Genomic DNA, 15,653 nt, shown 5'->3' on the forward strand with positions numbered 1-15,653 from the left:
TTCTTGCAGGGCACCAAACGTGAAACAGAAGACTGAATGTAGCGTATACGGAAAGCTTTTCTGTCACCCAAGTTTTCAACTTTTCACACCGTCTTTGGAAAGTAAAATGGGATTACAGAATTATCGTGTACAGACTTTTGAAATGAAAGAGCCTGATCCAATTTCATGTTTAAATTGAGCAATACAGCCTCTTGGAATGAAATGACTTGTTCTCATTTCATGATTACATTGAACCATAAATCCTTCTTTGGTATGCGAAGGCCTGCTCTGATTTCATAAATAAGAGCCACATGGAGTTGAACAGGACAAGGGAAACAGAATGAAGCCACATGCATGACAACGGGCTATGCAGTGTTTATCTGCCGCCACACTGTATCTGTCACTGCTGCTGGGGAAGGTGGCAGCCTGAGCCTTTGGAGTTTCTCAGCACTGGCATACACTCCAAGAAAATCAATGCGCAGCCCACTCTTTGCATACCAGAGAAGGCTTGACAATGTTTAGTATTTACCACATCCTAAGAGGTGCTTAAAAGGAAGCTATTCACAATATGTAGCCCATGAAGGCAACTTGCTTGATGCTCAGTGCATTTCACACTTCAAAAACTCTCTGTGGGGACTAAACAGAGCTAATCGGGACTTACTCATTTTCCAAATCAATGAATTTCTCCCAAAGAAAATCTGTAATTGCCATTGTGCTTAGCTGAACCAGGGGCTCAAAACAACAAATAGTGTTTTTGTTTTCCAGTTAGAAGCTGCTCTGAGCTGCCACCGGCCCTGAAAAACACCCACTGGGCCTTGCTGGAGCTAATGATCAGATGCTGACAGCAGCTTTAAAACTTCCTCCACCAGGGACCCACATTTATGAACTCTGGTTTCACCACAAGTCTCAGGATCATTACCACCATAGTAGTGATCATTTTGTGTCCTGGGCCATTTTTTTTTTTAAAGAAACACTCCTCTAAGGGCTGCTGACACACAGCACATGGCCATTAAAGCAGGAAGCAGTTGGCTTGTGTGTTACACTGTGATTTGACATCTGACCTCCCTGACAACTCCGGCCATAACCCGAAACATGACCACTGGCCATGATAAACTCAAGTCATTTAAGTCAAACTGATGCAACACTGATCTCTCGTAGCAAGACCTGACAGAAACAAACACTTTATTACATCTTGCACACAGCAGTGGATAGTGCAGGACCCAACCATGAATGTAGCGTGCATTACTGCTGCAGCAATTCCTCTTGGTGAGTTAAAAAAATGAAAAATGTAAAAACACGGGATTTTGACAGCTCTATCTGATCCATTGCTTCCAATTGACGTCAGTGTAGCTTGCTGTAGTCATTTTGGATCCCACTCAATAAGCATTTAGTTCTACTCAATTTGGTGCAGAAATAGCTTTAACAACAGCAATCTATCAAAACCCCATGTGGTGATGTCATTAGAGAATGCCAAGCAATATTAAGTAAAAATCACAATAACATCCTTCTTTGAGCTTTCAATTCGTTAGCCAGAAAGTGTACTTTTACAAAATCCAATATACCAATACAGCAATATATCCTTGATGTTGCCATGAAAGGCCATGAAAGGGTTTCTGCGCGCCTTCAGCAATATCAGCGGTTTCCTTGTACCAGTAGAAGGAGGGGGGGGGGGGGGGGGGGGGGGGGGGGGGGGGGGGGGGGGGACTCTACTTAATCAGCGGTGGAGGAGAGCAGAGGAGTGGAAAGAGAAGCAGAGTAGCAGCTGCTGCTGTATGTAAACAGATAAACACAAAACAGAAAAGGCTTCATTGGGGCATGAAGCTCTGTGGTCTGCACATACACACATTTGTCACTTGATTTAACACTCAAATCCTACAAAAAGCAGATGCCTCCATGCGTATTTTGAGCCAGACAAGGTGGCAGGTGTCCTGGTGTTTCTTAGTGGCTATCCTGTAGCAATGACCAGGAAAGCCACCAATGACTGACACTCTGATCCCTCTGGTGTAATGGATCAGAGGAATGTGGGGAGAAACAAATTACTCATTAGAATTTATGTAATACAGCGATTGTGAATTGGTTGCCATGCAGCAAAATCTGTAGACAGCTTTATTATCAGGCCACTATAAAAGACTATAACTGGCTTCTATCTTGGGCTAAACAACACTAAGTAAAGTGCATTTCTATCAGACAATAACCCAAGCTGAACTCTCACAGTACATTGCCACTCCTCAATTTATCCGTGCCAGTCTGCCTTCCTGCCCTCTCTCTTTTTGCTTCCCTCCATTTTTTGCTAACCCTGTCATGTCTCTATTCCTCCAACCCTCACTCCCCTGGCGTCCTCTAAGAGGACGTTTTTATTCTGTCTGGATTACTTGTCCTAGTTGGCGCTGGGTGTGCTGGTGGGAAGAGAATTTATTTCCTCCGGTGGAGCCTTGATTTAAAGCACTCAGGTCAACTTGATTCTGGGTCATTGTCTCCCCTGTCGTTGTGACGAACCAGGGCAGTGGTAGACAGCAGATAGCATATAGACAAAAGCAGCATTTTGAGGTGCTACAAAATGGCAGGACTGCCCAGCAGCACTCAGATCTGAGACGCATCAATACTGCCAGTGCAGCAGCCCAATAGTGCTCAGATCCTTTACTTAAGCAAAAGTAGCAATGCAACATTATTCCAAGTCCTGTATTCAAAAGTATTTAGGTATTAGCAGTAATATGTGCTTAAATATGAACAGTGAATGTAGCCATTGTAAATAGTAGTTTAATGTTGTAGCTCTAACTGCTTCATATACTGTTGGTTAGTTCCCACTCTGCATTACATTTTAGGTTTTGCCTGTGAGAGCTTATTCTGCAAAGTAACTGGTAAATACAGCCATCGGATAAATATGATGCAGTACAAACTAACATTTCCCTCTGACATGTAATAGCCTATAGTAATGGTATGAACTCTCACAAAATAATATATACTATAGTAATATATAATAAGTAATATATAATATAGTATAGTGTCAGCATCTCAGTACTAATGTACTGTATTCTGTTGAGTTTAAATGTGTCTAATTAATTTCCACTGTTGAGTCCAAAGGAAAAAAAAAAAACAAGAAGCAACAGGCTAAGCTCAGCCTATAAGCACCCAAGTTACATCAGCTCATGCCTACATAAGCTTGTTTGTAAACAGACCATCTGGGCCAGCAATCTTGCCAGAAGTCTCTCTGCTGGGACTTAGCCCACAGACCTTACTGACCAACATATTAGGGTCCAACATATCACTCAGCACTGCATGCTGCTGTTGGCACTACATTTATACAAAGTCCACATCACAATTCCTGTTAACCTTATTCACAGCTGTGCTTCATCCTGCCTGACACAGCCAGGTCAACAATTCACAAGGTCCAACAGAGCAACCATTGTGCTGCCTTCAATCCAGTATTTACCCAAGCTGGACAAAACCCCTGCATGGCCACCAAGGCCATGACCTACTATAGCAGTAGGTCAGCGATTACCCAACAGGCAAGGTGTAAAGCAGGGTCACCAACCTTTTCTAACCCAATAACAAAATCTCAAGTCAAGCGTCAAGGCGAGATCTGCCTCTCCAAATGTTGAGGGGGGAAAACCTCAACTGTAGCTCCACTTAAAGGCCTTTAATTTTATTCCTTTTCAGCTACATTTAATGTACTCTACAGCACTACTGATACTCAAGGCATGTATATTGAGCTGTACTTGAGAACCGTGAGTGTCTGAAAGGGTTTTCTTAATTTCCTTTATGAGTGCAACAATAAAGTCATACTGACAATTAGGGCTGCACAGTTGAAAAATAATCAATTATTTTGCAAAATATGACAATAGGGATGGGCAGTATATCAATATTATATTGATTATTGTGATATAAAAGTAGATATCATCATGGGATTTTGGATATTGTAACATCATGATAAGACATTTTCATGGTTTTAAATGCTGTTACAGTTAAGGATGGCACATTTCTGAACTTATTATACTGTTATAGGTGTTATTTTGTTTGATTTATATTGACTTTACCTGGTTGGTCAGAATATCCACATCACTAATGATTGCTAATCAAAAATCTCTTGTGTTTAAATATCTTATGAAAGTACCTACAATATTATCACAATACCAATATTGCAGTATTCAGTCAAAGATATCATGACTGTGTCCATATCATCTTGCCTTAGATGACAATTAGTAAATCTGATGATCTGTTTTGGTTTCAAGAAACATAATTTAACTGCACTTTTGCTTAACATATCCAGTAATATACATATTATTCATACCATTTTAATGATGCTTGTTTTTTCCGATATTTTCCACCAGAGCTGCCTGGTTCTCCATGATAATTTCTGTTTGTGGGTGCTTGCTGTGCTTTCAAAGGCTGTGACTGGTCACACATCAATGCAACACTTAACAGACCACAATGGACCTTTCTGGGGAACTGACAATATAACAAATAATTCAGCAACGCCCAATTACATTAATTATTGATCGTGGAAACATTAAATTGCAATATTGTCTACGATTAATTGTGCAGCCCTACAGTCAATACCCAAGCATCATTCATATCAAACATAAACAATGAACAAGTATGAATTCTCTGTTTATAGCCAACCTTTTGATTAATATTTCATTTTGTTCCAAGTAGGCAACAACACATCACACTACAACATTTTTCTCCTGTGGTACTATAAGTGAAGATCAAACAATTTTGGACCAGTGTGCACAGCCACTACAGTGACAGTATCAGGGCAGAGGCGGGCTGAGGCCTCAGATTACCCGACAGACAGAGTGTAAAGTAATGGATTAAGAACACTCTTACTGTGCAACTACTAAGCTTCTTGTTTACCACTGCTTAGGTATACTGAAGTTCGCCTGTGGGGAAAACTCATCAATAGCAGCCTTTGATTTTGAAAGAGTATGAGCCATAGTGAAGTAACTTAAAGCAATGCTTGCATTTCAAAATGTAACATACACACAGCAAAAAGTCTCCAAATATGAGTTTATGGTCAGAATCAATCTTACATATTCAATGGATTCTATCACATCAGCAAGTAGCCTAAATGAGACATCCAGTAAAATGCACTTGTGCAAAACCAAGATGACCAAGCAGATAATTATCAACCCTATTACCATTTCTGGGGCAATCTCTTCAAGTGTTGCAAAGTGCTGGTGACTCTCGGTCTTCTCATCTAAAACCAGTGCTTGCTAATCATGTCCTGTACTGTGTTTAATAGCCCATCAGCCTAACTTGATTGGAAGGATAGAATACTCCTCTTCTCCCCTGCAGTAGACAGCCACGTCAAAAAAAAAAAAAAAAAAAAGCTCATTTATCCTTCCTGTTCTGCTCTCTTGTCATTTGATTTCAGTAGTCTGCATTTGCTTGTCAACTCTTTTGTGTGATGTTCTGTTTTTTTTTTTCCTTCAGATGCTTTTTATAAACCTGGGGGTTTTGTATTTCACCTGCACAAGGTAAGCTTATTGCTTACCGTTGCATCAGGAAAGAAGCAAGTGGCATCTCTGATGGCAGCCAGTAGGCAAGGCTTACAGCTTACAATAAGAAGTCTAAAGCAAGAGTTTCCAACCTTATCTGACATGTGACCACACACCGGCCCATTCAGAAATGTACTAGTAGTGGATTCCCATATGAATCACATAAATGTCTGTTTTAAATATCTATACATGAAATATTCAAATCTGGTAAATTTTCAAACATGAATATATGTCATATAAGGGCAATCAATGTGTTGCTTTCACATATGCACATAAATATGATACACATATGATATTAAACATTTGCCCAAGTGCTAATGCTACAACTGTCCCACTCAAACTCTATTCTGAAAGGCATCAACATCTGAAATCTTTGTGTCACTCAACGTAGGAACTTTTCTGGGGGACTATTTTCTTATGAGGAGGACCTCACAAAGGGTCTCAACCTCAAGGCTGGGAAAGCCTTTTCTCCACCAACAGGAGTAGCAGCCCATGTTTAGGCCTTTCAGTCCCTAGTCCCGGTCCTGGGTGGGGTTAATCGTCCATCTGCTCCACACTGCTGTGCACTGACAAGAGCAATTCATGTTTATTTTGGACCAATCTGTCTGTTTATTTATAAAAGGGTTTGACCACAGAACGCCCTGGCCTCCAGGATCTAACTACCACCCCTGCTGTAGCCACCCAGCTCACTCTGGATCTGCAGGCAAATTCGGAAATATGCTCTCTTTTTGTCTTTCTCCCTTTCCTTTTTTCTCTTCCTGATTCTTTGTCCCTCTCTCCACATTTCTCTTTCTCTTTCTCTCTCTCTCTCTCGCTCTCTCTCCCTCACTCTCTCTCTCCCTCTCTCTCTGTCTGGGTGTTGAGTCATTTCACTGCCTAATAACGGTTTGAATCCCCGGCTAAGACCCAGCCAGAGTAAACAGGGCTAAAGACTCAGCCAGCCTGCAGTAAGTGTCACTTCTAATCCACGACTACACCAAGATGGGCACGCAGAGAGCCTGCACTGTCCCAGTAACTGCAGGCACTGGCAGAGTCATACCTCTACACGCTGACTTCTCATTTTACTATGTTAAAGCCAAATATCTGCCTTTCTCTATTTGTTACATCCAGACAAGGAGAGGTAGATGAAAAAGATGGCGAAACAGTTCAGGATTCATACCATAGCCCTTTATTCCACTGGACAGATTTGTGCCTCTCACCCAGGGAGTCGTGCTGCGCGAGCGAGCTCAGGTACGCCGTGGACCTTCATTCGAGTCAGAATTGAAGGTCAAACGAAAATAATGCAACAACAATGTTTATTCAAAACTGAAAATAGATTAAAACAGTTTAATGCACATGTGGCTGTGTCCATTTTTACCTCATTACTCTACCTCCTTCTTATACAGTATGTGGTTTTATTGTAAACATTCACCAGATTTTGGTATGCTGTGATACCTGAAGTGAAAGTGTGGAGACTAGACTTGGGGAGGGTGATATTTGAGTTTTTGACGATGGTAGGAATGATGACTGGCACTTTTATAAGGTACTTACCTACAAGAGATTTTTGGTAAAAAGTCATTAGTAATGAATATGATTACCAACAGGTAGAGGCAAATAACAGAACAGCCTAATAAGTTCAGAAAACTGCATACTATTACTGTAAGGCAGCTTTTAAATCTGAGAAAAGACAACTTACATATAATTCTACGATATCCAAAGTCTCCATATCCATATCTTGGCTCATATCAGAGTTGGCACGATGGAAAACCAGACACCTTGACTGTCGTGCACTTTGCCCGTTCCTGTTATTTTAACTTTATCTGGAAGACACACACACAAGGCAGCGACAGAATCTCCAGCATCTCGTCTCGACATAAACACACTTAAAACATTCGGCCTCTTTTGAGGATTTCTAAAAGGGAAACTTTCAGACGAACTTCCTCTCGCGCATCAATATTTCAGTGGATACAGATGTCAACACTTAAAAAGAGACGCTGTGCTTTAGAGATTGGAGCATTGAGAAGAAGGTTGGTTACCACCACCAGCCTATAAAAACCTACAAACCATAGTGGTGAAAAACGCAGTGTGGAACATACTTTAACAACTTCATCAGGGTGCTGTGCAAGCTGAGAGTGCATGTTGAGAGTGTGTATTCGTGCATGTGTGTGTGTGTGTGTGTGTGTGTGTGTGTGTGTGTGTGTGTGTGTGTAATGAGGGAATTCTAGCACAGTAAGCCATAAGGACAGAAAGTAAGACTTTTAGACACACCTATGCTCACACTCACTCACTCACCAATACAAAGACAAGAGACAAACCACTAACTATGGACACACAGAAACACACACAAACACACACACACGTCAGCTGCAAGCCCTGGCACAGCAAGGCATAGCCAGGCACAACCAGGCACAGGAGTCTGCTGTCCATCTAAAACCAATGGGGGCAGAGCTCACACAGAGGCGGAACACAGAGCAAACCAGACATAAAAGGACCCATCTCAAGCAGCGGAGGGGGAATTCATAAAAACAGCCTTCAAAAAGCTTACACACACACGCACGCACGCGCACACATACACATACAGGTACTTTTTTAACAGCACTTTCGATGTCGGCAGAATTCTGTCTTTGAAGTTCAACAGCTGTGTTGCTCTAATCTGTGAGGCATTTTACTCATCAGGAGGACAGAAAAAGACCATGGAATAACTTTTTATAAGCCTTACATGTGAGGTTTATTTGCTACGGGGTGCATGGAGAACGGTTGACAAGCGGTGGTTTTAAAGCACTTGACAAATGCCATGCTTTTCTGCCATGAGTAAATAATAAAGAAACCTCAAATATTAATCAGAAGAATCTTATAAGTCTCCAAAAATATATAAGCCATGTGCTAGGTTCATACTGGGCCAGCAAAGCTAGCTCTGCCTTCGCTCTGCTTTCCACAACAATGTGAGGAAAAAACCTTTACAATGGCCTCTCGGGTCAAACGCCTTCCTGAACACAGAGTACAGGCCACAAACTCCATGAGCTCACTTCCTGCTCAGGGTGATTCACATATTCTGATTGGTGGGAGTAGGTTTGCGGACACAGGCTGCACGAGATGCTGGGCTTTTATGCAGATAATCTAGAGCACAAGTGCAATGAGCCACAAACGAAGCACTGGGTCGGCGAAGGATGTAAAAATGCTGTAAGCTACAGCGGACACTATATATGCATGGGGCCTAAAGAGCTGCACATTTTATTTTTGCTTGAACTGAAAGCACACACTGTGCTGCATGAACATGAATATATGAGCATTCGGAAATTATTGCACACACAAGCAATGCACACGGAAACACATGGCTGAGATGGCATGGTGCTAAAGCCCTGCGCTACAAAACAAAGATATTTAATACAGACACATGGAGACAGTGCTGGTGGTTTTACCCTCTCAGTGAGCAGTCACAGGAGGGGTCCACAAATCCCCAGGGTCCCGCTGACTCCGACCAGCAGGGGATACAACATTGTGTCCACTGATCACTTCAGCACCAACTCAACAAAACACAATGTCAGGGACCACGTGAAGAAAACTATAATTAACTTACTCATCCTTTTGAATTTGGGATCGTCTCAAAAGTTTGTTTGATTTTCAATTGAATCACTTGACACAAGGACTATCTCTTGTGCCACTGCTGCACATTTTAAAATCCACTGCGCACACTGATCAACAGCTAAGCCAAAACAGGCAAATGAATGTGCATGAATATGCATGTATGCAATAACCCAAGCAGTGGAGTGATTTAAGAGCAGAAGTAGGCGACATCCTTCTTATTGCCACAGATGATGAAATGCCCCCTGGTTGTTAAATATAGACATTTGGTGAAAACAAGTGAAAAACTAAATTTACCTCAGCGACATTCCTTCCTCATAATTTTGCAAAATTCAAACCACTGGGCACAAGTACTGGCTGCAGCACCGAACCTACCCGTTTAAAATCAACATCACGAGAAAGAAAAAGTGCACAAGTATGTACTTGTAAGAAAGTGGCATAGAAAACTGGGTAAGAAATGCAGCGGTAGAGTTTGAGGGGCCCTAAGTAGGCTTGATGTCTGCCCTGAGATTTGCCTGCCTCACTATTAAGATCACAGATTAGCAGACAGTGCCCGGCTGCTAGCTGCAATCACAGAGTTGATCTGGCGTAATCGCTTTTCGATAGTACGCAAGCACCTCAGTTTCAGGCATGGCTTAGGGAAGACATCTTAACAAGCAGGGGGCCAAGGAACACATCTCCAATTCAAGTATAAGAAATACACTCCCTTTGAGTGCTGGCAAAGGAAGTTCCATTTTCTTAAAGCCAAAAATGGCAATAAACAACTTTTGGGTGGCTGGGTGTTTGCGTTGACTTGCTTTGATGTCAATCTGAGACAGTGCCCAGCTCCACTGCGAGCTGAGTTTAAGGATAAAGAGAAGCCTGGGTCTTTAAGCATGCCTCCTGGGCCTCCTCTGTTTCAATATTTCATGAGCAACAGCCAAATCACCGTGTCGGAATAATTAAACATCAGTTAGGGTACAAAACTACAGAGAATATATTATGGAGGCAGCTCATCAGTGAAGTGGGAGTGCTGAGGGAGAGCGGTGAGGCTCCTGAGAGATCAGAGAGACTGCTCACACACACAGACACACACACAAATCTAATTTTGCCATTACACAATATACAGACTAATGGTTCATCATCCAGGCACAAGCAGTGTCTTGCGCATGTGTGTGCACCGCATGAGGCGTACATTGATGCTTGTGATCACGGCAGAATGTGTGTCTATATATGTGATACTGCATGTGATCATGAGGGAGTGTGTGTGCAGATGTGCAATCAAGATTAATGTCCATATATTTGCATCATTGTACATGTGTGCATGCATACATATGTATTAATGAGTATGTCTGTGTGTGGTGTGTGTTTGCCTGTGTCCATACCTGTGTTTGTATGTGCTTACACCTGCCTGCTTGTACAGTGTGTTCCCAAGTATGCCTGCATGTACACGTGTGTATGTGTGTGTTCTCGTGTGTGTGTGTGTGTGTGGGCTGAGTGCTGTCTGTCTTGAAAGCCCATCTCTAACACGAGCTGACAGCGGGTGCAGATGCTGAGAGGTGCAGCAGGAGAAAGCGCTCAAGATGTCTCCACACATCAAACATTTAAAGGGCAACACGGCCGGGCAGAAGATACCACCTACCTTAACAAAGTGTACATCTGGTGCAAAGTGAGACAAAACACAGCCACCAGTGCTTTGCAGCTTTTTTTTTTTCTCGGTGTGTGAACTTTGAGATGGCTGATCTATGAGACAGTGCATCTGGGGAGGAGAGCAGAAGCAGTGCCAGACACAGAGCCTCTAGATGGCACAGGGCTGTGGTCATCACAGCACTGGATGTCATTTATTTTTAATGTAGCCCACTCTGCCTTACTACTGAGGGATGTGATAGTAGACTTATGAACTCGCCAAGTGATTCAAGGGAGGAAAACTTAACTCCTGCAAGCCAAATCCTCCAATTATAAATTTGAAAAAGCAACATTTAAGTGACAAAGTGAATATTTGACGGCATGACATGCACATAGAAACCTGAGTTCTTTACATAGGCTATCTGCATGGATATTTCCCATTGTAAGATTTGAGATGGAGATGTTGTTCCACAACTGTTGCCCTCTCTTTGCAAAACAGAGCTTTCTGTTTGAAAACACCTTCATTCCTTGGCGTCCGCTTACAAAGTTACATCAAAACACATTAAATCCAGGTCGCAACAGTGTTCATCTACTTGAAACAGCGCCCAAGAGTTGCAATACTTGCAAAGTAGCGGGGGATATTGTAGCCAGTGTCTACAGTATGCAACATTACAGCGATGTAATGGCAACATCCCGAGGAGGATGTTGTAGCCTATCTTTTAATCATAAGCCTTGTTGCTGAATTACAGGCGCCAGCAGCGGAAATAATGATTTTCTCAGTATAATTAGACGTTTTTGCGGCGTTTAGTTGCTCGTCGCACACGGTGAAGTGAGCTAAAACTGCTCAAAGAAGAGCAGGAGACGAGCGTGCCTCTCCTCCTGCCTGCCGCTTTTCCCCTACTGAGGAAAAAATCCCCGTCTCCCCCCTCTTTTAGTTACAATCAGTTCAGTCCACGGCGCGCTTGCATTCAGCCCCAAAACTGGCAACATCTGTCACAATCTGAGCACTCACCTCACTCCGTTTCAAAGTCGAGATGTTCGCATGGATGCGGGGGCGGAAGGGAGAGCCAACATTGAGATCCTGTAGGTTAAAACTTGTCCCGTTAGTAAAAGACAGAGCAACGCTGCTAGGGAAAAGCAGTGAGTGTATGTGTGTGTGTGTGTGTGTGTGTGAGAGAGTGTGTGTGTGCCTGCAGAGTCTCTCTTCTCCCACATCAAGTCACTCCTTGAGGGCGGGGCTGGACAGGGAGGGAGGGAGGAGACTGGAGCGCAAATGCAGAGACATTTTATGGCGGTGGTTCCCAAACTGGGGCCTCGGGACCGCCAGAGGTCTCTGTGGAGACTCCGAGGGGTCCCAGGCAGAGATGACTGCCCATTCATTGGAAGTTAGGACCAAGAGAGAATCAATTTACAAATGCCTCTGCTGGTCAGAGCTTTCGCTTTTCTCACCGTGGAGCCTTGACATGGAAAACCTATTCTGTGTAACCATATCCATTAAAACAATAGCTCTGGATGTGGTAATAAAAAAAAAAAAAAAAAAAAAAAAAGAATAAATAAATAAATCTATAGGCTTAAGGGAATATTTCAGCGTTTTGGGCAAAACATTCTTTTCTGACTTACCCAGACTGAGACAAGATGTTTGATACCATCTTCACTTCTGTACATCCAGTGGTTCAGTGCCTATGGGTGACATCTCGTGTTAGCTTAGCATAAAGACTTGAAGTCTATGGGAGTCATTAGCCTAGCTCCGTCAAAGTGAAAAAACGAAACCTTGCAGCAATTCTTAAGCTGTCTTATTTACACAGTGTATCATGTGTATTTGAAATACACGTTTGAAATTTAAAAAACAAAAGAGAGTCGTTTAGGAGCCATTTGTGACAGATCCTCCTAAACCTTCAGCGGTGTTCAGATCACTGCAATAGACAAAGGGGTAATTGTGTTAAGAGGTTACAGTTCCACCATCTAACAACTCTTTTTTTTTTTTTTTTTAATTACAATAGTACTTAAAATACACATGGTACACTGTAAATAAGACGGCTTCAGAGTTGCTATTTTTCCACTTTGACGGAGCTAGGCTAATGACTCACATAGACTTCAAGTCTTTATGCTAAGCTAACATGAAATGCTGCCCATAGGAACCAAACCACTCAGTACAGAGGTGAGAATGATATCGAACATCTTCTCTCAGCCTTGGTAAGCTGGAAAAGGGGTATTTTGCCCAGAACATTGGAGTATTCCTTCAAGCATTAAAAATTCTCTTTTCGCAGCTCCCAGATGATCATTAAAGCTCTACTGTATCTTCTAATCAGTGATTCTGAGTCTTTAAAAGTTATTTTGCCATTGTCTTTGCATTAGTTCTTCATGGGTGTTTTTTTTTTTTAATTGAGTAGTATTTTTCACTTGTCTCATGAGATGCATGATTTGAACTCAAAAATAAATCAGAGCTTTAAATTACCACTGTCTGTACCTCTGGTGAAAAAGAAGACCTTGTAAGAGTGTGTAATGCACATGAAAAATTAATGGGATCTCTGAGGTTTCCCTCCCACTCTTTGGGATTTCCTCTTTCTGTCTCTTTGTCTTGTGCTCCATTCTGTCTGCCTGTTTCTCTCCTAATTTACCTCTCCCTCTCTCTCTTTCTCTCTCTCTCTCTCTCTCTCTCTCTCTCTCTCCTACTCAAATTCCTTCACATTCTTTGCTACACTCCCTCTCTCTCATTTTTACAGCCTCTCTCCTCTCTCTACCTTCCTGTGGTCAAACCCCCTTCCCCTCCTCTCCTCCCCCTCCCATGAACACGAGTGACCAGGAGAGGAAAAGCTGTCTCCCGTGTATTAGGTTCGCTAGGATTCTTCTGGGATGGAGAAAATTCATTTCCCAGCCATGTGTTTCATTAGGAGCTCCAGAATGCCAGCTATGCTCTTAGGCACTAGGGGGCCGGGGCAAAATCATCCTGCTATGAAGACGTTCCTCACCGGGCTTTTGGAATGTGAACGGTGCGAGGAAATGTGTCACAAGGTCACCAGATCTGCAGCGCTCATGATGAAATCGGGAAACACGCTGGTCATCGTGCATTATTAATCAGTTAGTGGCTGATGTGTTGTGTACTCAAATATGCATGTGTTTAGGCATGCTTATACACACACACACGCATACACATACACAGTATCTCCGTTATAAATTTATTGACAGAGACATGCACAAGCACATGCATACACAAACACACCAGCTCATTAATGTGGGGGAAATAAAACTGCCAGGATGCCATCGCACTCTGCAGAAATTCAATGTGTGATGTTTCACCGCACGTACTTATCTGAGAAACTAGGTCAACAGTATGGGTTGATGGAGTAAAGTATTTGTTCATACACACCCCCCCTCTCTTCTAACCCCAATCTTGCTGGTCCCATGGCGGCTGTAATGGCGGGCAGGCTTAAGACGTTACTTTTTACATATTTCATGGCCTTGCACTTCGCCTGCACTTGGCCCACTTCTCCCGAGCAAAAAGAGAGTGCTTGTTGTTTTCTTAGGCGTGGCGTTAATAAACAAAGCACACAAATAACAGCTAAGAGTGAACACAAGCTCTTTTCTATGGCCCTCAAGTTGGCATTCATGTTACGTCTGCAGCCACTTTGCAAGAAAACACGGGTCAAAGAGAGATTGATGAGGCTGACTTCACCTGTAATGTCGTGGAAAATTACAAATCTCATCATGAAGCACTGATGGGGCTGGAAGTGAGTTTTCATGTGAGAATCTGTTCATCATCAGTTGCACCGGTCAAATAAGCAGGCAAACAAAGATAGACAGTTTGCAGCTAATAAAACAGAAAATATTGGATTCCCACAGTTTGCTGCAGCCCCCTTCCTGAAAGAAAATCTCACAAGAAAAATCTTGCTTTGTGCAGTGCTATTATCAGGCTGCTCCGATATTCACTGCATGCCTTTGGCCCTTGAGTTGCTCTGGCCTGCATTGATCCTCCCACCCCTTTATGTATCTATCTCTGTCTCTCTTCACTCCTGCTCTCTCCCTCTTCTCTCTGGAGAAGGTTGGCCCAGTGCCTGGTGGATGTCCATGTTGTAAAATCTCCCCATTAAGATATTAGCACATCAACAAAGATCGAGCATGCTCTTAATATAAACCAACTTAAACTTTTTTTGTGGCAATCAATTGCATATCAATGTGTACATGTCTATTTATCAGAGCACAATTTAAGTATTCATGCATTTCCCATTTGTGGCAGCACTGCAGCTTTTAATATTGACCTGTCTATTGTGGTTAAGAGCTCTGAATGAGCAGTGAGTGCTGTGAATACCACAATGCGCTTTACCTTGAGGCTACCTGAGCACTCGAGTATCTGTATATTTTTGGAGCATACTGTACATTTCTCTTTGACAAAAACGTGACATCAGCATATCTGCACCGTGAAAGCGTATTTTCTCACATATAGAAACTGTGTCTCCTGTGATGTGACTTCAGGGCCGATTGTGCTGCTGGTTACTGAAGGAGAGGTGGCGCTTCGCTGTTGTATCTTTATAGGCAGAAGCTTTTTGCAGTTGTCATGCCTCTCTGTTTGTCTGCCTGTCTTGTGCCCATCTGTCAAAATGCGTACTCTTTAAGTGAGGAGGGCTTTTTAAGCTGGCTAGGTGTCGGTTTACTGCAACAGAACAAATGCTACATTCCTTAGACCCTCTTGTCTTTCTTGGGCGATACAGGTACTGCAGCTACTCCACCACCATAGAAACTGAATGGTTTCATTCAGTTTCTATGTCCACCACTATGCGTTTTTTGAGGTAGGAGCACCCCATCGTACAGGAGTAGTTTCATTTGAATGACCGTGATGCATGGTTGTGTAGTTTGGAGACATCACAAGAATAGCACCAAGTATCTATTTTGAGGGTTGGTGCACTTGAAGTGTACACAGACCCTCAAAGGAGAGCACTTGTCCTCCACACTATGAGTAAATGGAGATGCAAATTTGGCAGTTGCAAATGACACATGCTTTTTTCCTCTAAGGTC

The 15,653-nt window shown here is 42.6% G+C and overlaps 1 protein-coding gene across 2 annotated transcripts in view; it reads right to left on the bottom strand.

Annotated features, from left to right (window-relative positions):
- Positions 1-11,820, bottom strand: part of ppp1r16b (protein phosphatase 1, regulatory subunit 16B) — a 79,799-nt gene extending 67,979 nt beyond the window's left edge. For both annotated transcript variants that reach the window (XM_030051178.1, XM_030051176.1), the window contains exon 1: positions 11,656-11,820. The gene's annotated coding sequence lies outside the window, so the exon portion shown is untranslated. The remainder of the gene's footprint in view (positions 1-11,655) is intronic.
- Positions 11,821-15,653: the final 3,833 nt, after the last annotated feature.

This window comes from Myripristis murdjan, chromosome 5 (assembly GCF_902150065.1).
Source record: "Myripristis murdjan chromosome 5, fMyrMur1.1, whole genome shotgun sequence".
Classification (NCBI taxonomy): domain Eukaryota; kingdom Metazoa; phylum Chordata; class Actinopteri; order Holocentriformes; family Holocentridae; genus Myripristis; species Myripristis murdjan.